At 47.8% G+C, this 25,470-nt stretch overlaps 1 protein-coding gene across 3 annotated transcripts in view; it reads left to right on the top strand.

The window, feature by feature from the left end:
• Positions 1-3,179: 3,179 nt before the first annotated feature.
• Positions 3,180-25,470, top strand: part of ZBTB17 (zinc finger and BTB domain containing 17) — a 32,968-nt gene continuing 10,677 nt past the window's right edge. For 2 of the 3 annotated variants that reach the window (XM_082653587.1, XM_082653589.1), the window contains exons 1-2: positions 3,180-3,285; positions 5,434-5,520. The gene's annotated coding sequence lies outside the window, so the exon portion shown is untranslated. The other variant, XM_082653588.1, reaches the window with a different exon arrangement.

The raw sequence follows: 25,470 nt of genomic DNA on the forward strand, positions 1-25,470 counted from the left end.
CTAAGGGGAAGAGGGGATTAGAGGGGGAGGAGCTCAGGGTGAGGGGGCCAGTTAGTAATACACTGGAGGAATGGCCCCTAGTGAGAAACCAGGAAAGTCAGTCCTTCACTCATTCAATCAACACACGTATACTTACTCCCATGTATACAACCACCCTGCCCAAATTTTTGCACTTCTTCCTCTCTATTACTCTAAAGAGTTTCCATCATCTCACCGTCATTTAATGAAGACCACTATGGGGTCCAGATTTTATTCAACCAACTGTGCTGTTAGAACCATTCTCAGCTGGAACATTAAAACACCCAAATCTCTGTAATGTGCATTTGTATCGAGACATTCTGCCAAGTCTAATGTAATCTCCCTTCCTCCTGGACCTAGCACCTTTAGAATCCAGTTACACCTATATTCCCCAGGTTTCAGCTCATTTATTAGTTAAGGTGCTCTCTCTCTCTCTTTCTTTCTCTTCCTCCTTCCCTCCCTCCTTCCTTCTTTTCCTTCCACCCCCCTTCCCTTCCCTTCCTTTCCTTCTTTCTTTCTTGTGTGTAAACCATCTCCATAGCCAGACTCTATGCTTGTTCCCTGGGGCATTTTGGAATTAGACTCTTTTTATAGATCTGGAGACAAATGAAGGATGGTGGAGTGGTCTCTGAAAGGAACCAGCATCTCCTTGCAAAATAACTTCCTACTATGAGGTTATTACATGCTCTCCAGGGAAAGCAGGACCAGCCCATTCCATGGGAGGAGGGACTGCTTCTGTGGCATGGGAGTTTCACTGAATTCTGGATTTGGGGAGTCAGGGGACTCAGTCATCTGCATCCACCCAAACATCCCCATTTCGATTCCTAAGTGTCCCTTGTTCCCAGTCAATGCATCTGGCCCGTTGCAGTTATACTGCAATTATATTACAACTTACATTGCAATTATATTGGAGTTTAGCAACTCACAGGATCAGCTCCGTCCAATTTTTGACTGCATAAACCCTGTGGCTACAAGAGATGAGAAAACATATTTAGAGTAATCAGGAGTGGGCCCTGGTTCTCTGGCTCTGTCTTGAGCTGAGAATTTAAACCCTAAATATTTCTTTTTTGAAACTCTTCAGTGTAATTATAAACAGCCAGTTCACCCCACAGTCCTTGTGGTCCTCACTCTCACCATAATGGTCAGTTGTAGCAACTGCTCCATCTACAGCCTTACCTTCATTAGGCACTTTCCTCTAGGCAACAATACTTATTGTGATGAATGGTAAGTTATGTAACTATTTTTTGCCTGCATGAAATAGACTAGATCTGCATCACCTTCAAACTTAATGCCCTGATTTCCATCTTTGAGCGTCAGTTTCCTGCAGAAATAGAAACCTTGCTGGACTTTCTCTTTAATTAAACTTTTTATTTTGAAATAATTGTAGGTTCACATGCAATTGTAAGAAACAATACAGAGCAATTCCATCCCCCTCTCCATCCTTTACCCAGTTTCCCCCAATGGTAACACCTTGCAAAACTGTAGTACAATATCATAACCAGGATATTTATATTGACATAGTCAAGGTACAGAACATTTCCATCAATGCAAAGATCCCTTACCTTGTTTCTAAGCTTATTTTAACTAGAAATGGATTTAATACAGAGAATTAAATGTTTACAAACTTACTGGAGGGGCTGAAAAAATGGTCTCTAGACTGGGCTTTTATTAATGGCTCCCAGAATACCATTGAACTCACCAGTTAGGAGCTATTACTTCTGCCACAATCAGGAAGATGGGGAATTGAGAGGCCACCCCTGAGATTATTGCACTCAAGAACGTATCACCACAGCAAGGGTCCATGGATCTAAATTTGGGACTAGAAGCTGGTTCCCAGGCACTAGAATGCTGAGTTCGGCTGGCAACATCTCACAGATGCTTCTGAACACTCATGAAGCTGGAGACTGGCCACAATGCACTGCTGCAACCCCCCACATTTGCATGACCTTTCTTGTCAGCAAAAATCAGCTAACATCAGCAGGCCAATGGCTACTCCCTCTCTTCCACCCTGCAAATCTTACCTACTGGCAGAACCATCTGTATCTGGGATTCTAACTGCTACTGAGTCTGGGAAATAAAATTTTAACTTTTTAAATTCTGGAAGGAATGGATGCCGAGTCTCAATTGACTACATCCAACACAGATGACTCAGAAGTAGATTTGCATGCTTAGTATTGGGAAGACAGGAGAGTTCCTATCAGATTTGCTATCATTTTCCTGTAAATGAAAGGGTGAAGTCAACTACTGCTGAGTTTTTTAGTTTCTCTAGTTATTGTGAAGAGAGGAGCAGTCAATTGGCCAGACTGACATTTGCTGAAGTCCCTCTTAAGGCTGGCAGTCATGGATTTGTAGGGAACAGTCTGTCCCACTGGGTACTTTCTCCAATTGTGTTTGGCTGTTTAGGTGTCAGCAAAGGGAAAAGGAGCAGTTGGATTCACCCAGGGCTGAAATTTTTACCAAATCCATGTGACAAAAAGACAAAGAGCAAAGGAGTTTTGGATTGTGACAAGAGTGTTTTTAAAATTATGGATCATGAAAAATAAATAGGGTCGGAAGTGAAGAAAGGAGAAAGCCGAGGAACTGTTTGGAAGTAGAAAAGTCAATGGCCTGAAGGTGCTGAAAAGTTGGAAAGAGGCCACAGAGTGGCTGGTCACGTCTGCAGGCAGACTTTTGTTTCCAGGCACCCTCATTCACATCCAGGCTAATCCTGGATCTCCTCTAAACAGGGAAGCGGGCAGTGGTTGGCTCAGAAAGTAGAAAAACATAATCGTGGTTCTGCAGCTTTGATGCCACAACTAGGTTCACATCTCTGCTTCATCACTTGCAAGATGCGTGACAGCTGGCAATTCATTTACCCTGAGACTCCGTTTTCCCTTCTTCAAAAGGGAAACAAAAACATCGTATGTTGGTGCGAGGACTTGAGATAATGCACATAAAGCGCTTAACACAGTGCCTGGCACACAGTAAGCTCTGAACACGTAGGAGCTGTTATTGTGATATTTAGAATAGAAAACCAAGAAACGGTTACAAGGCGAACAATTCTAAGTGTATAAGTAACTGTTATTACAGTAGGCGCATGCGCCTGTCCACGAGCTACGGCTAGGGCGAACGCTGCGCATGCGCCGGAAGTTGCAGACGGGAAGCCAGCGAGGTCGGTTCCGCCCGACTCCAACATGGCGGCGCCCTTTGTCTGCTCTGAAGTGCTGTCCCCGGCCTCCTCGCTGCCGTGATGCACCTCCCTCTGCGGTGGGGTCCAGGACATGGCAGGTGAGGGTCAGCAAGCATCCGGGGCCGGAGGAGTCCCAGGAGTTGGGCGGAGGCGGCGCAGGATGGGGCGCGGCGGGACGCCGGGGACGGTTGTGTGGGGGAGGGGAGGGAAGTGGACTGAGAAGGGAACCCGGACTGAGGGGACCCCACAGGACAAGAGGGTGCGGGGCAAATGGGTGGGGGGCGCCGCCCGGCGAGCGGGCGGGGAGTGGGCGGGCGGACCGGACCCGCCGTCCCGGCGAGGCAGCGCGAGTCGCCTCCGGGCTGGGTGACACCCCAGCTGGTAGCATCTCCGCCCCCGCCGCCCGGCTGTCACCGCCCCTTGACCCCGCGCGCCGCAGCTGGTGGGCGTTCTGAGGCCGCGAGGTGGCGGGGTGCAGGCGTAGTTCTCTTTGGCCGGCGGGGCCCGACGGCACAAGCCTGTCAGGGCCTAGGAGGAGCTTGACGTGTAGGAGGCCGACACTGCCCCTGTATAAGATTATTTCATTCATTCGTTGGTTCCACAGACAGTGGTTCAGCTCTTGATAGGTTCTGGGGATAGAGAGAGTGATCCGGACTGGCATAGTGGTTAAAAAGTTTAAACTGTGGAGCCTGGCAGCCAGGTTTGAATCCCGACTCTGTGCTTGCCAACTGTGTCCTTCGTTAGTCTCTCGCTCCCTGTCACGGTTTCCTCATCCTTAAAGCAGAGTTGAGAATAAAATCTGCTTCCTAAGATGGTTATAAAGATTAAGTGAGGTAATAGGTGTAAAGTACTGAGAATGCTTCCTGGCACAAAGTAAACGCTGTATGTGTTTGTTGCTGTTATCTTTCGTATCCACATCATCACCCAGAGCTCAGAGATTCATGTGGGAGACATACAGATACATAGGCAATTCTGATATGACGGAAGAAAAGCAGAAAAGTTCTTGCTCTGGAAACACTGAGTAGAGGCACCTCACTCAGTCTAGGCGAATCCAGGGAGGCTTCTGTTCCCCAGGAAACTGAGACCTGAAGGATGCTTGGGGAGCACGGGCAGGAAAGAGGGAGAGTATTCTCAGTTGAAGATAGAGTTTGTGAGAAAGCTGGGAAGCCAGTGTAATAATTAAATGAAGTTCTCTGCCTAGAGACAGAGATTAGAGGTAAGACTAAAGAGGCAGTCTGGTCTGGTCCTAGGGGGCCCTCCCCACTTTTCTTTTTTTTTTTGGCCAGCATGCGGGATCCTTAGTTCCCTGACCAGGGATCGAACCCATGCCCCCTGCAGTGGAGGCAGTAGAAGCCGGAGTCTTAACCACTGGACCACCAGGGAAGTCCCCTAGAGGGCCTTTTAAACTTAGCTGTGGACTTGAAATTTTAGGTTAATGGGACTTCATTTAAAAGTCAGATTTGTGGGCTAGAAAGATCACTCTAGTTAAAGAACGTATTAAAGGGAGTGGGCCCGGAGGCCAATTAAGAGGTTACTAGAACTATCAGGTGAGAAACGAGGGTGGACTTGAGTTAGATTAGAGGCAGAAGAGTGGGGAGAGATGTTTTGGAGGTAGACTTGGCCAAAGTTGGTGATTACTTAGATGAGGGGTTTAGAGGCAGGGAGGAGTCAGGTTGACTCCACATGTTTGGCTGGTGGCTGGTGGTGCGGCTCAGTGGGATAGGGGGCAGGATGGGGGGCAGGTCTGAGGAGGGAAGATAAATTTCGTTTTGAACATGTTGAAAGTAGGTGCCTGTAAAACGTCCAAGTGGAGCTGTCCAGTGGTGATCTAGCATCCAGCGAAGGTCACTAAAGTTGTGGGCAGGGATGTGTCACCTGGGTGAGGGTCTGGAATGAGAAGCACGGTGTCCAGGACATCCCGGAGGAATGCTAACGCTGTAATGATACTTGGACACAGCCTCATTGCTTTTGCTTGTCGACCTCGTGTTATGTCTTTCGGTCAGCAGGCGTTCCTGAGTGTAGGGAATGGCACTGGCTTTATTGATCTTTGTGTCTCAGATGTCCAGCACAGGGGCTGGCGTGCAGCAGGCCAGTAACAATCCAATTTAACGCTTACTGAACACTTTGTGCCAGGCTCAGTGCTCAGTGCTCTGCATTTGCCTGTGTTTGGTGGATGGAAGGGCAGCTCTTAGGGAGCAGATACCTTGCAGTTTCTCATCAGTTTTTCCACTTGGTCTTCGATTCAGGTAATGAGCTGGAGGAGGAGCGCCAAGCTGGAGTTGGCCCAGACAAACTGTCAGAACAGAGTAGCCTGGGCTACTTGGAAATCTGAGGTATGTCCGTAATACTCAAAGATGAAACAAACCAGGAGGTCAGTTTGTTTGTCCTTCTTCTCTAGGCTCAATGTGATTCAAATCACCCTTTTAAGATAGCTTTTTCTTTAAAATTATACAGTAATGACAAAATCCTAGTTAGTTTGGTTGGGAGAATGTTGATAACATTATTGTCATTTTACTAACAAAGATCATGCTAGGTTAATCCCTGGGCAATGTTCACACCTTGTTTTAAGTAAGTACAAACCAAAATGCTCCAAAATACGGTGGCTGAAAGGAAATAGAAATTTATTCCTCGCTCCTTCACAGCCTGGAAGTAGGCAGTCAGAGCTGGTCAGGGCAGCTCACTCTGTTCCATGAAGTTATCCAGACACAGGGTTTCATTGATCATGTGGCTCTCCTTGCTCAAACCCAGTCTTCCATCTCATGGACTAAGCTGGCTGCTCTAGCTCCTGCCATCACGGATGCACTCTGTCTGGCAGAGAGGGAAAGACAGAGTGGGGAGCACACGCTTATTCCTTTTAAGGTTCTAATGTTTAGAGATACATATTTTTGTACAGCATGTCCCCAAACACAAGCATCTGGTGTGCAACCAAAGGAGGAATCACGACTATTCCAGTGCTAGAGAGAAAGCTGGCTGACAGAACCTGCTCTGTCCCCAGTGTGACTAGATTGCTGGCTTTGGGGGTTGGACCCAGCCCAAGGGAAGTCCACTGCACTGGTGAAAGAGGGTGGGGTGTGTTTCCCAGGCCTCTGGGTCTCCAAGGCAGGCTCCCCTGGCTTTGAGTAGTTTTGTGTTGCTTGGGCCCAGAGAGTCCGGGCTTGTTTACTCATTCAGTGTTTTCTGTGCCTGACGTGTCAGACACTGCGCTGGGGGCTCAGGATGTGAAGATAAGTGAGACTGGATCCTGGGAGCAAGGAGCTCTTAGCCACATGGGTGATCACAGTACAACACAAGGAACACCACAGATACCTGTTCAAAAGTGTGTGGTGTACAGAAGGAGGATGACTGACGTTGGAAGGCTGTACTGAGGTGGTGAAGATTCAGAGTACATAACATGTTTTGGATTGATAACTATAAAGGTCCCCTCAGATAGAGGCGGCAAGGACTCTGGAGTTGGGTGTGAATCCCTGCTTCCCTGGTTAGTGGCTCTCTGTCCTGAGGGTCAGTTACTTCATTCCTCTTCCTCAGTTTCCTCATCTGTAAAATAGGGATAACAATGTTTACTTCAGAGAACTGTTTTGAGAATTATGTGAGGTCAAGCAAGTAATTCACGGGATCTGCTGTGAACATGTCAGTTCCCTCCTGCTGCAAGGTGTGGGGTGGTTCGAAGCCAGAGAAACACGTTAGGATTGCGGTTGAAGAACACCCAGACCGATAGGGAAGCCAGGTTGCGGTCTGTCCCTCTCGAGGCAGGAATTATCCAGGTTGTACTCAGAGGATCAAGGACTGCTCTGTGCACTCCCTGTTTTTCTCAGGAGTTCCACCAATGTTCTAATTAAAGTTGTCAACTTGGATTCTCAGAGACCATATTCTGAAAGCTCTGGTGAGGGGTCCTTTGGGAAGGAAAGGATTCCCTCTGCCTGGTTAACTCCTTCAAGCTCAAATGCTTCTGGGAAACCTTCTCCCAGCCCTACTCACCCTTGCACCCCCGCCCCAGCTGAGTTTGGAGCCCCTCCTCTGTGATTTCTTAGCATCCTGCAATGACCTTGCAGTACTTTTTTTTTTTTTTTTGGCTGCGTTGGGTCTTTGTTGCTGTGTGCGGCCTCTCTCTAGTTGCCGCAAGTGGGGGCTATCTTTCGTTGTGGTGCGTGGGCTTCTCATTGCGGTGGCTTCTCTTGTTGTGGAGCACGGGCTCTAGACACGCGACTTCAGTAGTTGTGGCGCGTGGGCTCAGTAGCTGTGGCTCGCGGGCTCTAGAGCGCAGCCTCAGTAGTTGTGGCGCACGGGGTTAGTTGCTCCGCAGCATGTGGGATCTTCTTGGACCAGGGCTCGAACCCATCTCCCCTGCACTGGCAGGCGGATTCTTAACCACTGCACCACCAGGGAAGCCCCTCGGAGTACATTCTTACCTCCTATGATGATCATAGGTTATCTTGCCTGTCTCCCTGTGAGACCACCAGCAGCTCGTGGGCAGAGACAGGGTCTTATTCCTCCTGGTATTCCCACTGTGTAGGTCATTTCCTGGCACGCAGTTGGTGCTCAGTAAACATTGTTGGATGACTGGATGATCGACCAGTGGGGCTGGAGAGACCTCCAGTGTGATGAGGGTTTGGCATACTATTAATGAAGAGAGGACAACCCAATGGTTTATTTGGTGTTTGGGTGTAATATGAGATGTGGACATGGTAAACTATGACCTAAACTATGAGAGTCTAGGTCAGAGATAGTTTCTCTGTCTTTCTTTTTCCAGTAGAGCAGCGTTTCTCAGCGTCGACATTATTGCCATTTGGGGCTTAGTGAGCCTTTGTCTTGGGGGCCGTCCTGTGCACAGGACGCAAGTAGCATCTCTGGCCTCTGCCCACAGATGCCAGTAGCCCCCACCTGCCTCCAAGTACGGCAGCTGAAAATGTCTCCAGAGGAGGCTGTACGTCTCCTGGGGCAAAATTGCCCCAGCTAAGAACCCCTGAGGTACAGGGTGCCGGCTAGAAGCATGAACTTCTAAGCCAAGCATACCTGAGCTGGTCCTTACACTTACTAGCTGTGTGCCTTTGGGCGAAGTACTTGACCTCTCTTAAGCCTCCACTTCCTCGGGTGTGAAGTGGAGTTAATGATGACCTCACACTAACTTTATTGGGTGGAATTATTAATGAGGTAATGCATGTAAAATGCTTAGTCAAGTCCTTGACTCCGTAATTGGTAACCAGCATTATTATGTGTTAGGAGAGGATGACCCTGTGAGGGTCAAGAAAGAAAGTGTGCAGAGTTGAGGAAGAAAAAAACGTTTAGGACAGGAATACATGCATGAGGTCCAAAAATCAGAAGGTTCTAACAAAAGTACTGGGGAAAGTAAGTCACCCTCCCACGCCTGACCCGGTTCCCCTCGCAGATAACTGTTAACAGCGTTTGTGTGTCGTGCCCGGGCTCTTCTGTGCATATATATGTCTGTATGTATATATAAGGAAGACCATTTTTAAGTGCCAAATGGCTTGGTTTCGTTGCACATATACTGAACCTTCCATTTAGAACGCTGAAAGGGCAGCCTCTGTGGGCAGAGCTTCAGTTTTAACAGTTTGCCACAGAAGAGAGCAGGTGGCCCACTCTCTACCGTCCTGGAATTCCCCCAAGATGGCGCCGCGTGGGTGGCACGGAGGTACTCAGACATGGTGTCTGTCAGGGTAACAGACGCCACAAAAGGGAGGGACCCCAACCTTAGAGGAAATGAAAAACTCCCAGTACCTTTTGTGCACAAAGCATATTGTCCTGGAGACCATAATCTACCTCTTTTGCTGGCCACATTTTTAAATGATTGAAATCACAGAGGTCACAAAGAGTAGGCATTTTAGCACCGAGTGCTTTCAGCATTTGCTGCAGATGTGTGTGTTGAGTGTCAGCATAGGTGCCTGGCACTCTCGGAGGTCCTCATGGGTGTCAGTAGCTCAACAGTCCAAGGACCAATTAAGGTTGACCTCAATAATGTAGTCACAGATACGTACAGAAAACCAGAGCATGGGCTCTTCCATTCAAACCTGCTTGTTATGAATTGGAGAGATCAGCCTTGAGCTTCAAAGGAAGGAAGCAAAGGGCATGGTTAGAATTGAGAGTTGTTCACTCATGTCTAAACCGCAGAATGCAGAGCCTCAGAGGTGGCAATTCCAGCCGAGAGTAGGGACCTAGCCCGAAGGGAGGCTTGGTGGGTTCATTGTTACATCAAAAACATACTCAGCTTCTGGTCTTAAAAGGTCTGGCAGCAGAACCTGTTCTCCTCACCCCACCCGCACTACTTCCTGTACTGGCAGATTAATCTAAGCAGTAATTTTCCTGTCCTGAATGGAAGGCTCCAGGGTTCAGTGGGAAGTTGTATCTCTCCAGCTTCGGCTTCGGAGCCAGGGTGGTGAAGCACTTCTCATTACTGTAGTCTCAGGGCTGGGTGGGCCCCTGTCAGGGACTTTCCTGGTTTAGTGTAACTCAGTCAGCTGCCCAAGTTAATGCTTCAAATCATTGCTTAAAGTCAGAAGGAACATTGTTTAATTTTGTAAATTGTCTTTTTAAATATTGAGTAGATACAAAAGAATACTGTACCGTATAAAGGAAAAGGATACAAGGAACACCCATGTACCCATCACCCAGTTTACAGAAAAGAATGTTACCATTACCTTTGGAGTGCTCCTCCCTGATCCTGTCCCATTCCCACCCCCACCTAATCACTGAATTTGGCTTTTATCATTCTCTTGCTTTTCTATTTTTTACTTTTTTTTTTTTTTTTTTTGGCTGTGCCAAGCCTGCTTGTGGGATTTTAGTTCCCTGACCAGGGATTGAACGTGGGCCACAGCCGTGAAAGTTCTGCATCCTAACCACTGGACCGCCAGGGAATTCCCACCTCTAGCTTTTCTTTATAGTTTTACCACATGTGTTTGTATTGCTAAGCAATGTATTGTTTAATTTTGCATGTTTTTGAACTAAATAAATCATTTCGTTATTTTTCAGTGATCTAAATTTTTTCCTTAACATATGTTCTTGAGATTAAGCCATGTTACATATAGGTGTATTTCATTTTCACTGATGAATTATGTTCCATTGTATGAGAACATATCCATTCTGTTGTTGATGGACATTTGACTTGTTTCCAGTATTTTGCTGAGACAGACAGTGATGCTGTGACCATTCCTGGGACACATGTGTACAGCCTCTCAGGGTACATCCCTGGGAGGAGGACTGGATCACAGGGTGCGTGCATCTGCAATTTGACCAAATAGTTTCCAACGTGGTTTCCGCAATTTACACTTCAACTGACAATTCTGTTTGCGTCACATCCTCCAAACAATGATATTATCACATTAAAAAATTTTTACTAACCTGTTGGAAGGTCAGTGATACCTTATATGTTTTTTTCTTTTTTAATAAATTTATTTTGTTTATTTATTTTTGGCTGCATTGGGTCTTCGTTGCTGCACGCGGGCTTTCTCTAGTTGCGGTGAGCGGGGGCTAGTCTTCCTCGTGGTGTGTGGGCTTCTCATTGCGGTGGCTTCTCTTGTTGCGGAGCACAGGCTCTAGGCGCCCGGGCTTCAGTAGTTGTGGTGCACAGGCTTAGTTGCTCCGCGGCATGTGGGATCTTCCCAGACCAGGGATCGAACCTGTGTCCCCTGCGTTGGCAGGTGGATTCTTAACCACTGCTCCATGAGGGAAGCCCCCTCGTGGTTTTGATTTGCATTTTCATGATTATTAGTGTGTTGAGCATCTTTTCATGCATTAATGGATCATTCAGGTTTCAGCTTCTCTGAAACAATTGCTTAAATCTTTTGCTTTTTTTTTTATTGAATTGTTTGTCTTTTTATTTATATGTAGACTTTTTTTCTTGTTTTTTGTTTTGATACTAATCCTTTGTCAGTTAGTTGTGTTGTAATTATCCACTTCCAGTTTGTGGCTTGTCTTGTCACTCTAGCTTTTTTTTTTAATGAAAAGAAATTCTTTTTTTTTTTTTAATTAATTATTTATTTGGCTGCGTTGGGTCTTTGTTGTGTTGTGTGGGCTTCTCATTGTGGTGGCTTCTCTTGTTGTGGAGCACAGGCTCTAGGCGCGCGGGCTTCAGTAGTTGTGGCACGCAGGCTCAGTAGTTGTGGCTCACGGGCTTAGCTGCTCTGCGGCATGTGGGATCCTCCTGGACCAGGGCACGAACCTGTGTCCCCTGTATTGGCAGGCAGATTCTTAACCACTGCACCACCAGAGAAGTCCCCAATGAACAGAAATTCTTAATTTTAATGTCATTTATCAATTTTTTAATAGCACTTTTTGTTTCTTTTTAAGAAGTTCCTACTTCAAGTTTATAAAGGTATTCCCCCATATATTGTCTTCCAAACATTTTATGATTTTGCCTTTTACATTAAGTTCTTTAGTCTGTTTATAATTATTTTTGTGTATGGTGTGAGATAAGGAGCTAATTTCTTTTTCCTTTTTTTTTAAATAAGCACATCAGATTGTCCCAGTACTATTTATTGAAAGAATATATCCCTTTCTTGTGGGTCTTTAATGTCACCAGTAACCATTATCATACATCAGGTGTCCACAAATATATGGGTCTATTTCTGGCCTCTTTCCATCTGTTCTCTATCTGTGTGCCAGTGTCACACTCCAAGTTTTCATATAATAATTCTTGGTATCTGGTAAGGCTTTGGCCCTTTGCTTTTCCATCTTCATTTTAGATTGTGCTTATCAAATTCATAAAAATTGTTGGAGTCTTTTATTAGAATTGCTTTGAATTTTATTAGAATTGAATTTATTACATATCAATTTGGGTAGAGTTGACATTTTTATGATATTGATCTTCTGATCCACGAATATGATATATCTCTCAATTTACATAACTTAGCAAATTCTAACTTTAGTCAGTGTCTTTACACTTTACTCTCAAGCAGTTAGGACCTTAATTCACTTTAATTCCTAACACTCCCTCCTCAACTTTTATTCTATAGGTGTGTGTGTTCTTTTTCAATTTTAGAAGATGTCATTTGTTCAGTATTTGTTTAGATTTACTTATTTCTTACTACTTTAGTTGGTTCTCACTCCTTCTTGCATTTAATACTTTCATTCTGGGATCACTTTTTAGCTGCCTGAAGTGTACCTTTTATAATGTGTTAATTTGGGCTCTAGTCCATTTGGGGGCCATCTAACGGTTACAGATTCTCCCAGGGAGAATTTTATACCCTTCCATTTGGTGCCAAGATTTCATATAGGCTTTTTCTGTGCCATCTTCTTTCCACTAAGATGTAACCCTTTGGGGCCAGCTTTATTCTGGAGGGCCCTCCCGAGAGACCTCCCTTCTTGGCGGCAGGGGGAGAACTCGAGCTCGCTCAGTTCTGCAAATGCCCTCGCTGCCCACCCTTATAGCTCCACTTGCTCTCTGGATTCCAGCCTTTGCTTAAGTTTGTTTCATCTGTCAGTATTCCTTACTGACTTGCCAGTTCTTCGATGCATTTTAAAAGATGTCAAACAATTTTTCTTCAGTATTTGTAGCCGTTTGTAATGCGAGCCAGCCAGCGTACCTGGTGTGCCATGCTTCCAGAAATTAAGATGCTTCAGAGTTTCAATTTTGTGTTTCATTTGGCAGCAACAAACTCTGCAGGTTAGAACTAAGACTTAGTAATGTTCACTTCTGACTTTTTTTTATAACATGTTTTGTGACACTGATTAGTATAAGGAAAGGGAGTTGGTAAGTGCCAATTAATGACAGAGAATTTGCCCTTTTGGGACAGACTAAGGACCTGGTGAACCCAGAATTCCGTGTCTGTCCACAGAAGTTTTGTCCTTGTTTAAAGTGAAAAGAGGACAGCTTGTAGAGTGTGGTGGACTTTGGCCTTGAATCTGGGCATGTCGTTGAGACCTGGGTCGGATGACATCTCCTCTAAGCCTCATTTTGCTCATCTGCACAATGGGGGTGATCATATTAATACCCTCCCAGAGGACTGTTGTGGGTATGGATGAGGTAGCATGTATATAGGAAACACTTTGCAGGCAGGTTGCCACAGCAGCTACTCCAGTTACTCCCTTAGTGGCCCCTGTTAGACATGTGCTCTCCACCGGTCGCTGCCCTTGGGAAACAGCGAGCCTACTATTTCTCTTGGCAGTAACCTCCCCTCAAGCATTTAGCATGGTGGGACTTATTATTAGCAAGACTGTGTTTTCTCTAGATGCAGTCCCACAGTCCCACCCACAGTCCTTTACCAGGACTCACGATTTCCTTACTGCTGGGTAATACCCCATCAGGCTGGGAAATTGTAGCCTCTGCATGGGACTGTCTGATCAGTTACTTACATCCAAGCATTAATTTGTACCTAACCAGTGAATGTATTTAGAACTTACAGCGGTAGTGACAGGTCTGACCCAGTGTACCACCTTCTGCTTCTGCTCGCTGGGGACATACACTGACCTACAGTGGAAACTCAGTCTCTTCAGTCTTCGCCAGTTTGAAACTGGAAGTGGTAACTTGTACTTATTCATATTCGATTATTAGTGAGGTTGAACGTCTTTTTTCTGTATCGAGTATATTGACCACTCATATTTCTTCTTTTGGGAATTGCCTGTTCATTTCTCTGACTCATTTTTCTGTTGGGAGATTTTTTCTTGTTGTTTAATTTTAATAACAGCTTTATTGAGACAGTCACACACCATACAATTCACCTATTTTAAGTGTACAATTCAATGGCTTTTAGTTTATTCACAGAGTTGTGCAGCCGTCACCACCAGAACATTTTCATCGTCCCCAAAAGGAGCCCACAGCCCATTAGCAGTCACTCCCCATTTACCTCTATCTCCCCCAGACCTAGGCAACCACTTTCTATCATTATGGATTTGCCTGTTCTGGGCATTTCATATAAGTGGAATCACGCAACTTGTAGCCTTTTGTGGCTGGCTTCTTTCACGTAGCACAATATTTTCAAGGTTCGTTCAGGTTGTAGCACATATCAGTACTTTTCTTATTGTCAAATAATACTCTATTGTATGGATATACCACGTTTTATTTATCCATTCATTAGTTAATAGACATTTGGGCTGTTTTGACCTTTTGACTATTATGAGTAACGCTGCTGTGAACACTTGTCTACAAGTTTTGTGTGGATGTACGTTTTCACTGTTGACTAATTTTAAGAGCCTTTTATATATCAGGACTATTAACCCTTATTTTCCATATAGGCTGTAAACATTTCCCCCCAGTTTATATTTGCATTTGGGAAGTTGAGAAGATAAGGGTAGAAATGTGAATGAAACAGAACATTTAGGTTTCTGACCAGTCTTTCATACCCCTAAGAATTAAGTTTGTGTACCCTCACTTCCCCACCCTAGTCCCCATAAGCAGCCCCTTGGGGCTGGCCGGCTTCCTTACATGGCCGTGCGGGTGCTCTCTCTGTCTCTCTTTCTCTGTGTCTCTGTCTCTCAGCCTGCCTGCCCTAGAACCAGGCAGCACTTAGGGTGGTTTCCAAGTTTCTCTCAGAAGCTCGCACTTCAAAATAGCTGGCTGAAAAACCGCCAGGGTTGCAAGTCATCCATTAAAAGGCCTCACGCTGCTGCAGGTGGTGGGTGGGAGGGGCAGGAGGTCCGCAGCACTGTTTCTTCAAGGGCCAGCGCTGGGGCCTGAGCTGCTTCTAATCCTCCCAGGGCTGCTGTCCAAACACTCTCTTCTGGAGCGACACTCAGCATCTGGATTTGAGTAGCCTCACAGTTTTAAGAAATCCTTGGAAATTGAGACATTGAATTCTTGACCACTTTCTGTCCAGGCCTATCTTAAGGTTTTGAGGTCTCCTAGAATATTCCTCTAAAATATCCTCTTACACATTTCGTTTTGCCCATTCAAGTTTTACAGAATATTAACTTTAGTTTAATCCTATTTGGAATAGTAAATGTACGACTTGATGTTGGCTTATATAGTTCATAGATGTTCGTATACAGTTTGTAGTTGATGTTCATGTCCTATATGTTCATATTCATAGTTCATGTTCATAGTTGGAAATCTTAAGATTTCCAATATAGGGAAAGTTTTAGATGAAAAAAAAAACTCTGCTAAATGCTAGATAAATATCTCATTTTCATTGTCATTCACATGGTGTCTGTTATACTTCAAATGCATGCATTTGTAGTCTTATTAATGAAATCATTTACTCAACATTTATTAAATCTTAACAGTAGAAGGGACCTTCACAGTTACTAATCGTAATGAGGAAACAAACCCAGAAAAAGTCAGTCACATGAAAAGCATGTGCTACCTTGAAGTCCATATACGTCTACCTCCTAATAATTAGTATTCAACCTACTTTTTTCTTTTGCTTTGGATTCTTGATCTTAACTAATACCATGGGACAACTAATCCTTCCTTTGGACTTGTTATAGTCTATCCTCTTCCTCAATGAAAGCCTCGTTGCTCCTCCAAAATCATCATGTTCTTTGTAGAAAGAAGTTAGCGGGACTTCCCTGGTGGCGCAGTGGTTAAGAATCCACCTGCCAGTGCAGGGGATACGGGTTCAATCCCTGGTCCGGGAAGATCCCACATGCCACAGAGCAACTAAGTCCGTGCGCCACAACTACTGAGCCTGCTCTCTAGAACCCACGAGCCACAACTACTGAAGCCTGTGCGCTTAGAGCCCATGTTGCGCAACAAGAGAAGCCACCGCAATGAGAAGCCCTCGCACAACGAAGAGTAGCCCCTGCTCTCTGCAACTAAAGCCCGCACACAGCAATGAAGACCCAACACAGCCATAAATAAATAAATAACCTTTTAATTAAAAAAAAAGAAGGTAGCTTTTGCCTTCAAGTACAAAGCACCTCTGCCTTGCCTTATGGTTACGGTTGAGTGGAATAAGCATTGCAGTTTGCAGGGCCTTTTCCTGATCTTTTTTCAGGTTGAAGCTTTATCTGTCGTGGGTGCCTGGGTTACTGATGAGATTTTATGTCCATTTTAAAAGATAGGGCCAAGAGGAGAGCATTGGGTTCCCCATTTTCCTGTAATAGATCGATGTTGCTGGCATTGGTTTATATGTAGTCATATAAGAATGATGATGGGGCTTCCCTGGTGGCGCAGTGGTTGAGAGTCCGCCTGCCGATGCAGGGCACACGGGTTCGTGCCCCAGTCCGGGAGGATCCCACATGCCGCGGAGCGGCTGGGCCTGTGGGCCATGGCCGCTGGGCCCGCACGTCCGGAGCCTGTGCTCCGCAACGAGAGAGGCCACAACAGTGAGAGGCCCGCGTACAGCAAAAAAAAAAAAAAAAAAAACCCAGAAAGAATGATGATGGCCAGTGGCAGCTCTGTGAAGTGGAAACTTTTATTATCATCTGCATTTTACAGAAAGGGAATTGAGGTGCAGAGATTTAAGTACTCTTACCCCAGGGACTTAACCAGCTTTGGCTGGATTCCAAGGCAGGGGTTTTAACCGGGTGTGGGGAGTCAGTCAGCCCCCTGAGTGTGTGTGACTCTCCCAGGAGAGGCCTTCAGTGCCTTCGAAGTGTCGGAGGGGTTCATCTGGGTCTGGAAAAGGCTACCAGCTGCTCTTCTAGGGGATTTTCCATTTTGTCCCCTTAAGGAATTTTTGCTCATCATGTTTTCCCGAGTGACACATTCTTTGTGCAAATTATCATAATTTTCCATTTCCCTTATGAGAAATTTTTCCTGTTGAGAAGTTTTCAGTCACCAAGTCTTGTAGAAAATGTCTGAAAGGTTTACGGTGAATAGAAACAAAGAAACTCTGACTTTGTGGACATTTTCTTTTTTTCTCTCTTTTTTCTTTCTTCCCTCCCTCCCTCCTTGTTTTACTTTCTCAGTTTTAATATTTTAATAGATAACATTTACAAATGGTAAAACAAAACAAACAAACAAAAAATCCAGAAAGGATACAGAGTGAAAAGTGTAAGTCCTTTCCACCCTTCCCTGCTGCTCTGAGGGGATCCCCGTTACCACTTTCTTGTTATGTCCCTCCAGAGATGTGGGCGTTTTCTTTGAAACGTGAGTAAGAGGTAGGAATTCTCAGCCTGGGATGTGGTTTTGGACAAGCAGCATGGCCCAGCTTCTCCCAGGAAGGGTCGGATACTAAATATTAAGGGATGTTGGGGCACTCGAGGAGTAATTGTGTTGGATTCTGGGCACCAGCCAGATCCTCCTGGTGCCAGCGGGGGGTGACGTCGTCCCATTCCTCACGTCCTGAGGGTCCAGCGCTGCGGGACTTCCTGAGTTGTTTTTCTGCTTCTGCCCTTGCCCCTTTAGCCTGTTCTCCATATTCATGCAGCCAGAGTGACGTTTCAGAAATGTGAGTCTGACCGTGGCTCTCTCTTGCTTAAACCCCTGGCGTGACTCCCATCAGCTGGGGATGAAGCTAAGTCCTGGTGTGATAGGTGTGGCCTCCAGCCTGTCCCTCCAGCTGCATTTCTCACCACATTTTCCACTCACTTGTTAATCTCATGATGTGAAGCGTGCTGTTCTCCCCCGGCCCAGTCCCCAAGCGTGCACACCACTCTCTGTCATGCATCCAACACCGTTGCTTGTGCTGATCTTTACCTGGACACCCTTCCTGCCTTTGTTCGTGTGTTTTTAGATGTACTAAGCACCACTTCCTTCCAGGTTGGCACTCAGCGGCACCTTTCAGCTCTCATCAGTGGGTAACAGTCTGGGTCTTTCTCTCCGGGGGAAGGTCCTCGAGAGTGGGTGCCCAGACAGCCTTGGCCTTACTCCCCTTGGAGCCGCCAGCTCCCGGCAGGGCACCCGCAGTAGGTAGTGCTCTGCAGTTGACTTTAAAGTACTGTCCACTACCCTGTCCCCTCAGCCCACCACATGCAAAGATTGGACCCCGAATCCATCTATATTTAACTTGAGTGGGTGATTCTTCCCAGGCTTTCTGCCCTAAGTCACACAATCACGAAGACCTGACAGCAGAAGTTTGAAGCCAGGTAGGAACAAAGTCCATGTGCTTTTTTGTCACGTTGGACTAGAGTGCGGCTACTTTGGTCTCCAACTGCCTTCCCAAGGCCTTGACCAGCTGCCTTTTCCAAAAGCAGCTCTGCGATTCACTGGTAAAGGGACTTCACTGGGATAACCTGGTTTGTTTTGTTTTAATTAATTTTAATTAATTTGTTTTAATTAATTTTTCCTTGTTTGTTTCACTGTGTATCAGTCACAGACTTTGTTAGAGAAAAAATATCTGATTCTACTTTTGCCAAGATTTGTGCAATACTCCTTGTTATTTATCTTCTTTAATCCTCACAGCCATTGTGTATATGGTGGTTCTCCAATTTAACGGGTGAGCAATCTAGAACTCAGGGAAGCTTGCTCGAGCCCCCCTTGGTAATATTGGAGCCAGGATTCAAATGCATGTGCTTTGAGTCTGAGTCCATACGTCTTGTCTCTTCTTTATACAATAATCTCTCCCAGGGTGGTCCCATTCCATCTTGTGGCAAAGACTAGAATGAAGTGAAGAGATCTGTTCAACCATCTCTGCTGTTGACATCTCAACCGTAGTTGGCCAAAACAGAACTCTTGCTTTCCTCCCACTAAACCTTTGCTCCCACAATCATTCCTCACCTCAGTCAGTGGCACTGCCACTTGGCCAGGCTAAAACCTTGGCCAGGTTTCTCAGGCTAAAAATTTTGGTGTCATCCTTGCCTCCTTCCTTTTCTCACAACCCACAGCTACTTGATCAGCCATTATGTTGGCTCCACCAAAACATATCCCTAATCTAACTGCTTCTTTCCACCTCCACCTACGTGGAGGCCACCTCGCTCTCTTGCTTCTTTCCTGGTGTTCCTGTGTCCACGCTTGCCCCCTTGCAGTCACTCTTCTGCTCTCAACCCTCCTAGGGCGCCCCAGCATACTTAGAACTCCAAAGCCTAACTGGCCTCTAAAACCCTGAGTGATCGCAGCCTCTCCTGCTGCCAACCTCAGCGCTTCTCGTCCTCCCACTCGCTTCCTCCTTTTCAGGCACGCCAGCCCCTTTTGCCAAGGCCGCACCCGTCTCAGGACCTTTGCATTTGCTCTACCTTGTACCTACTGTAACGGTCCCTGGGCTTATGGTAGCATGGCTCACTCTTATTCTGGTCTTTGCTTAAATGTCACCTCCTCGAGAGAGGTCCTCCTTGACCTTCTCTTAGGTAGTTAATAGCCCCTGCCTCGGCTTGCTTTGGTTCTCTTCACAGCACTTAGTATGTGACATTATGTATTATATTGATTTATTACCTGTCTTCCCCACCAGGCTCAAAGTGAGAATACTGCCCCTAAGGTGAGCACAGAGTAGGCACTCATTAAATGCTTGAGAAATTCTTTGGCCTTTGTTTATATCTGTTTCTTAATTTATGGACTGAGGACCCCTGGGGGAATGCAGTATGTATGAGTAGTTGTGCGGCTGTATCACACCACAGACCTTCTGTATATTAGGGGAGATTTATCCTTCACTTACATAGAACTGCTTCTCAAATACATGTTAGTGCTGTTGTGATTAATAGATGGGAAATTCATTTTTCATAGTGGCTTTTGTCTATATTTTTTCAGTTAACAAGCACCAAAAGTACAATGATCATTTCAGAATATTTTGACCTTGAGTTGGTCCTATTCAACAAGGCCAGGAATTGGTTCTATACCAGGCCTGTACCCCAACTTGATTTGAGGGCAAAGTCCTAGGGTAGGTGCTATAAACAGCTGTAAGGAGGAAACAAGAAGTCGGCCTACCCAGCAATGAGTTTATTAAACTTGGTAGGGGAGTCCACCTACCAGTATAATTTCAGGCTGTGTCCATGTGCCACCACCACTCAGGGAGTACTGGGCAGAGGGGAGCAGGGGAGACGTTGGGAGAATGATCAGACCCCATGCCAGTCCCACACGTTCTGATTTTGTCTTTTTGGTAGCAAGGCCCTTGATTTATCCCATGTCAAGCTGCAGGAGTCCCCAGAGCAAGTACTAGCGTGATGGGTTCTAAACTGGCACAGGTGCTGGGGTACAGGACACACTTTCTTCAGGGCCAGCCAGCCTTCCCGCTCAGCCACGTTCCTAGAGCAGTAGGGTCCATCGGGGGTCAGGGAAAGGGATGTCCACTCCCTCTTCAGAAGTGTGGTTAAATTTAGAGATAGTACAAGTTGTATAGTTTGAAAAGCAAAGTCAATAGCACGGTTTAATTTTATATTCAGACATTATTTTTAGATTTAGAAAAAAGTCAGTGTTTTTTATAACACAAACTTCAAAGCAAACGGTACTGAATCTTGGCAGGGAGCATTCTGTAGAAGGAAGCAGTGCTTTTTCAGGGCGGGGCCACTATTCAGGAGAAGATGAAACGTTTGGGGCTGTTGGGAAGGGCTGAGTCAGGTTTGTGTGTTTTTACAAAGTGGAAATGGACTTCTAAAAGTTGGAGAAACACAAGCTTAATATAAGAGCTGTGTTTCCTGGGCAAGGAGGAAAGTTCCAGTACAGTTGGTTTTGTTGATATTTGCTTCTCTGCCACGTTGCGCTGAAAAGGGACGGGTTGTCACAGCAGGTGGCTTGGTGGAGTCGAGCAGGTAGCTTTCATGTTTGCAGGGCTGGCCTGCTGGGAACTTCCGTTCCCTTGGCCTGAGCTCGTGTACGCCAGGTTGTGTACACGAGCCACCAGTATTTCTGGAAAGTCAGGAACGCTGATCCCTGTCATCGCTCTCAGGTGCCTCGAGGCCCTTGGATGGCTGTCTCCTGTCCAGGCCTGCAACTGGCACAGCATGTTCTGGGAGCTGGGGACTGTTGTTCATCGAGATTGGAGGGCATCTCCTGGTGGTAGGCCAGTTGTTTCCTGGCTAATGGTTTCCCTCTGTGCAGCAGTTTGGAAATGCATGAGTTCAGTGCTTGCTAATAACCTGGGCGATATTTCATGTTTGACAGGCGCCCATTTGACTCTGAGATGGAGCGTTGCTCTGTGGACCCACTTAGAGCTCTGGGCAGGCGCTCCAGCCTTCAGCCAGGAGCACCCTTGGGGTTTATGGAATAGTTGTTCAATATAAAGTGCTTGCCTGACAGAGAAAATTGCTCTGAGTGGTTCTTGCCCAGTGCCTCCCGTCTCTTCATGTTAACTGGGCTCCGGGATTTTTCCAGACTGCATTTAGAAGGAATAATGGGTTGTGATTACAACATCTAAACAAGGTTCAAGTCACCAAGTAGGGTGTTTTTTTGTTTTGTTTTGGGTTTTTTTTGCGGTACGCGGGCCTCTCACTGTTGTGGCCTCTCCCGTTGCGGAGCACAGGCTCCGGACGCGCAGGCTCAGCGGCCATGGCTCACGGGCCCAGCCGCTCCACGGCATGTGGGATCTTCCCGGACCGGGGCACGAACCCGTGTCCCCTGCATCGGCAGGCGGACTCTCAACCACTGCGCCACCGGGCAAGCCCACCAAGCAGTTTTTGAGTACACCCGAGGTGCCCAGCGTAAAAGGATATGTAGAAACCGTCTGATGTGGTCTTTGGCCTAAAAAAATACGTAGAGTCAGCATCTCTGCTTCCTGGTAACAGTCGTTTGCTGAGTGCTTACCACATGCCAGGCACTGGGCAGGCTTTGCTAACGTTACCTAGCTTAATCCTGTAAAGAATGTGGGAGGTAGTCCCCCTGGCTCCACTATGCCAGAGGAGAGCTTTGCTGTAGGTCACCTGCGGGTGTGGTAGGAGGCAGGACCTGGAGGTGAGCCTACTTGGCTTTGGCCCCAGAGGCTCTGCTGCCTCCCTGGTGCCGAGCTGCCTCTCAAGTCCTAACTGTTGGAGGCAGCAGGGCGGAGCTTGGGGCCTGGTGTAGCCATGCTCTTAGTTTTTAGGTGATTGGACTGTGCCACACGTGGTGCCGTGCTGCTTGGCGTGTTGAAGACCCTCCATAAATGCCATTTTGTTGTTGCTGTGGGGATCTGGGATTCAGGTTTTGTTGAATTGAGCAGAGTGGATTTCACGACCCAGGGAGAAACTTTTCTCATGGCAGCAGTCTGTGTGCGGATGTTTTGGATCCGAAAGACAAATGAAATGGATTGTGTTTTCTCCGGCGCTCCACCCCCCGTCACTCCCGTCCGCCTTTGCGGCTCTTTCCCCTCCTCAGGGCAGCCCTGGCCAGAGCGTCTGGGAACATGGTTGGAAACAGCCCATCTCTGCACGGATTGAGTGTGGCACTTTTACCTCACTTTTTTCTTATTACAAATTTTGTTAAATTTTGAAAAATGTTCCCGTATAAAAGTATATGAAATGCACGTATTTAACTAATAAACCTAGTGTATCCAAATGAAGAAATAGAGCGCCCCCAGTGTCTCAGAGGACCCTCCCGTCCAGAGAGAACTGTTGCCCTCAAATGGTTTGTCAGTCATCCCCTTTGCTTTACAGTTTTACCATCTGTATCAGTTATCTCTTGCTGTAAGCAAACCACCTCGAAACTTAGTGTCTTTAACCATCAGCAGTTTATTATTTCTCCCCATTTTGTAGGTCGACTGGGCAGTTGTTTTTGTTCTACAAGGTGTTGAGGTCACTCGCGTGCCAGCATTCAGCCGGTGGCTGGGCTGGAGCCCTGGTGCTGTCAGCTGGGGCATCTCGGCTCTTCTTCAGGGGGCCCGTGCACATTGGTGTCTCCTCCAGGGCCCCTCCATGTGTCCTCTCCCCCGCAACAGGAGCGCCCGGCCATCACTGCAGTGGAGTGGCCGGGTTCCAAGAAAGCAAAGCAGAATCTTCCAGACCTCTTAAGGGCCAGGCCTGGAACTGGCACAGAGTCACTGCATCCTGCTGGTCAGAGTCATCCCAGGGCCGCCCGGGTTCAGCTGGAGTCTCACGGCAGGTGTGGTCGGATGGAAGGGATTGTTGGCGGCCATCCTCAGAGACTGAGCCCACGGTGCCCGCACATCCATGTCCGGGTCGCCTCTTTGCATCCGCACTGCAGGGCTTCCCCAGGTCCCTCATGTTTTCGTTCCCAAATGAATTCCTTGTGAGGCTGGCCAGGGCTTGTGTCCAGCTAGGCTGCTTGTCCTCAGGGGAGCATCCCACCTCTGACACCGAGGTCTGCCCCGTCAGTCAGGGATATGGACCGAGCAGACGGCAGTGTCATGGAAGGTGCCCGCTCGCAGGCCGGAGTTGGTCGGAAACACGAGGGCTTTGGGCTCGATGGGCTCTGCGGTCTAGTTCTGTGTGAGTTTTCTGTTGTGCTATGTTTTGGGGGTCTTTCTTAGAAGGAGCTTTAACTAAGGCCCACACGTAGCACCCTTGAAGCAAGATGAAACGAGGAGGAGGGGACCCCACTCTCGTGCTTAGCGGAGGGCACCGCACACCGCAGGCGGGCCGGCAGAACCGCACTTGATCCCCGCCACGGGTCATGAGCAGCGGGCTGGCTGCTGATCTTGTTACTGTATTCAGGTCTCCTCAGACAACGCTCCCTCCTTGCGTGCACTCGGGACGCGGCTCCCACATCGCCGCCCGCCCCTGGGGCCCGCGTGTCCCTCTGTGTGGCCCAGGCAGGTGCATCCTGCCCCACGCGCTCACCTCTTTTCCTGGTCCCCTCTAAGCTTGGCCAGATCCTGGTGGGTTCCTTTCACTGTAGAGTGTAAAAGAGGAGACAGTCAGAGGACTGCATGCTCATTCTAGAACAACAGTTCACCTAGGTTTGGAGGTGGGGCACGGCCTGCTTCTAGCTCAGCCCCTCTGAGGGGAGGACCGAGCCGGCTGACCCCTCACCGGCTCACCGCACCGTCTTGGGGAGAAGAGAGGGGCTGTTGGAGCTTTGTAGCAGGCAGGCAGCTGGGGGAGGTGAGTGGGTGAGCACCGGACGACAGCCTGGGGGCTCTGAGCTCCACTGCCCCGGGGGGCTGTGCGATTATAAAATCCACAGTGCTGCTGACAAGTGACACCATTTAGCACTCGGCAAGCCCCCCAAGGGCCCTCACACCCCCTGGGGGGCTGGTCACAAGATGGGGCTTGTGAGTGCATGTTTTAGCGCTGTTTATCTGTTTGTGGGGATGGCCTTTTTTTCCCTTCTTCCTTCCTTCTAGTTCCTCTCCCTACTTGCCCCATCCTTCCCTGCTTCCTCCTTCCCTTTTATCCCCGTGTGTTTTCTCTCTCGTCCATTTCTGTCTTTGGTTTTGTCAGAACAGATGCTCTTTGAGGCCTGTCTCTCTCGTTGGAACAGCTCTGGAGGCCTCAGAGGGATTCCAGAAGCCTCTGGTGTTCTCCCGACACCCACATTTGGGGAGGAGCCCACTTCTGGGCGGGCATCTCGCATCAGAACACTGCAGTTAGCTTTGGGTGGAAAACATTACTCGTGGCGCGCAGCTGCTCCCCCGTGTGTGGGGCGGGGAGGGGCTGGGGTGCTGGGCCACCGCCCACCCTCTCGCAGGGACCTGTACCAGCCTTCTCCCAAGGCCTCTGGAAGTGAGTGCGCCCCGTCCTGATGTGTCGTCCCCCCTCCCCCCAGGGCTCCTCTCAGCCTTGGTCCCAGGCAAGGCCAGTAACCACCTGACCTTGGAGCTGGTAGGTCCCTTCCACCCTGTTGGCCAGGAGTCTTTTCTCATGTTTGTCTTCCCAGCAAGTCAGATCGCTTTCTGGCTGGAGGGTTCTGTTCTCGGCAGGCTCCAGCCCAGGGGCCTGGGAACAACTCTGTACCTGGCGGTGGCGGGGGGTGGGGTGGGGGTGCACAGGGCATGGGTGCTCAGCCAGTGCTCCCCAGTTGTTCCTGAGCCTGGGAGGTTCTTCCTCCCAGTTCAGTTCCTGGGTTGGCTCCTGGTGAAGGTGAGGGAGCCAGGCCCATTGCCAGGAGGGAAGAGTTTGGATCTGATTGGGAAGTTCTGAAGGGGATTATTCTGCAGCTGATTGAGAAGGCACCTGTGGGCCCTGGTGGCCCCTCCCTTTCTGCACTTGGAGGGTATTTCACCTGAGGACAAAGAGGGTGAACTGGTGATGGGAGCTCAGGGGCTGCCCATGCACACGTGCACACGTTTGTCTGCTCACGTGGCTTTTTCCACAGCAGAGAGAAGACAGCTCAGGTCGGTTTGGCCCAGGCCTCTCCTTGCCACCTGCCTTTGGTTCCATTTACACCTTGCCTGTGTGTACCCCCTTTAGGTCCTAGGCCTAAGTGCCCAGCCTGCCTGTTTAACCCTACAGGCTGTACACTGGCTCTTTTCCATGTCCTCCAAAACTTCTCTGTTTTAGCTTTGACCTGCTCAGGAACAGAACAGCCGAACTTCTCCCTTGTATCCCTCGAGGTCACGAATGAGAACTTGCTTTTTCTAGGAACTGAAGACCTAGAGGAGGATGCCTTCATGGGGTGTCCTGGTCAGTAGCAGCCTTTGCTCCGGCAGCTC

This window comes from Grampus griseus (genome assembly GCF_964374135.1).
Source record: "Grampus griseus genome assembly, chromosome: 1".
In the NCBI taxonomy this organism is placed as follows: domain Eukaryota; kingdom Metazoa; phylum Chordata; class Mammalia; order Artiodactyla; family Delphinidae; genus Grampus; species Grampus griseus.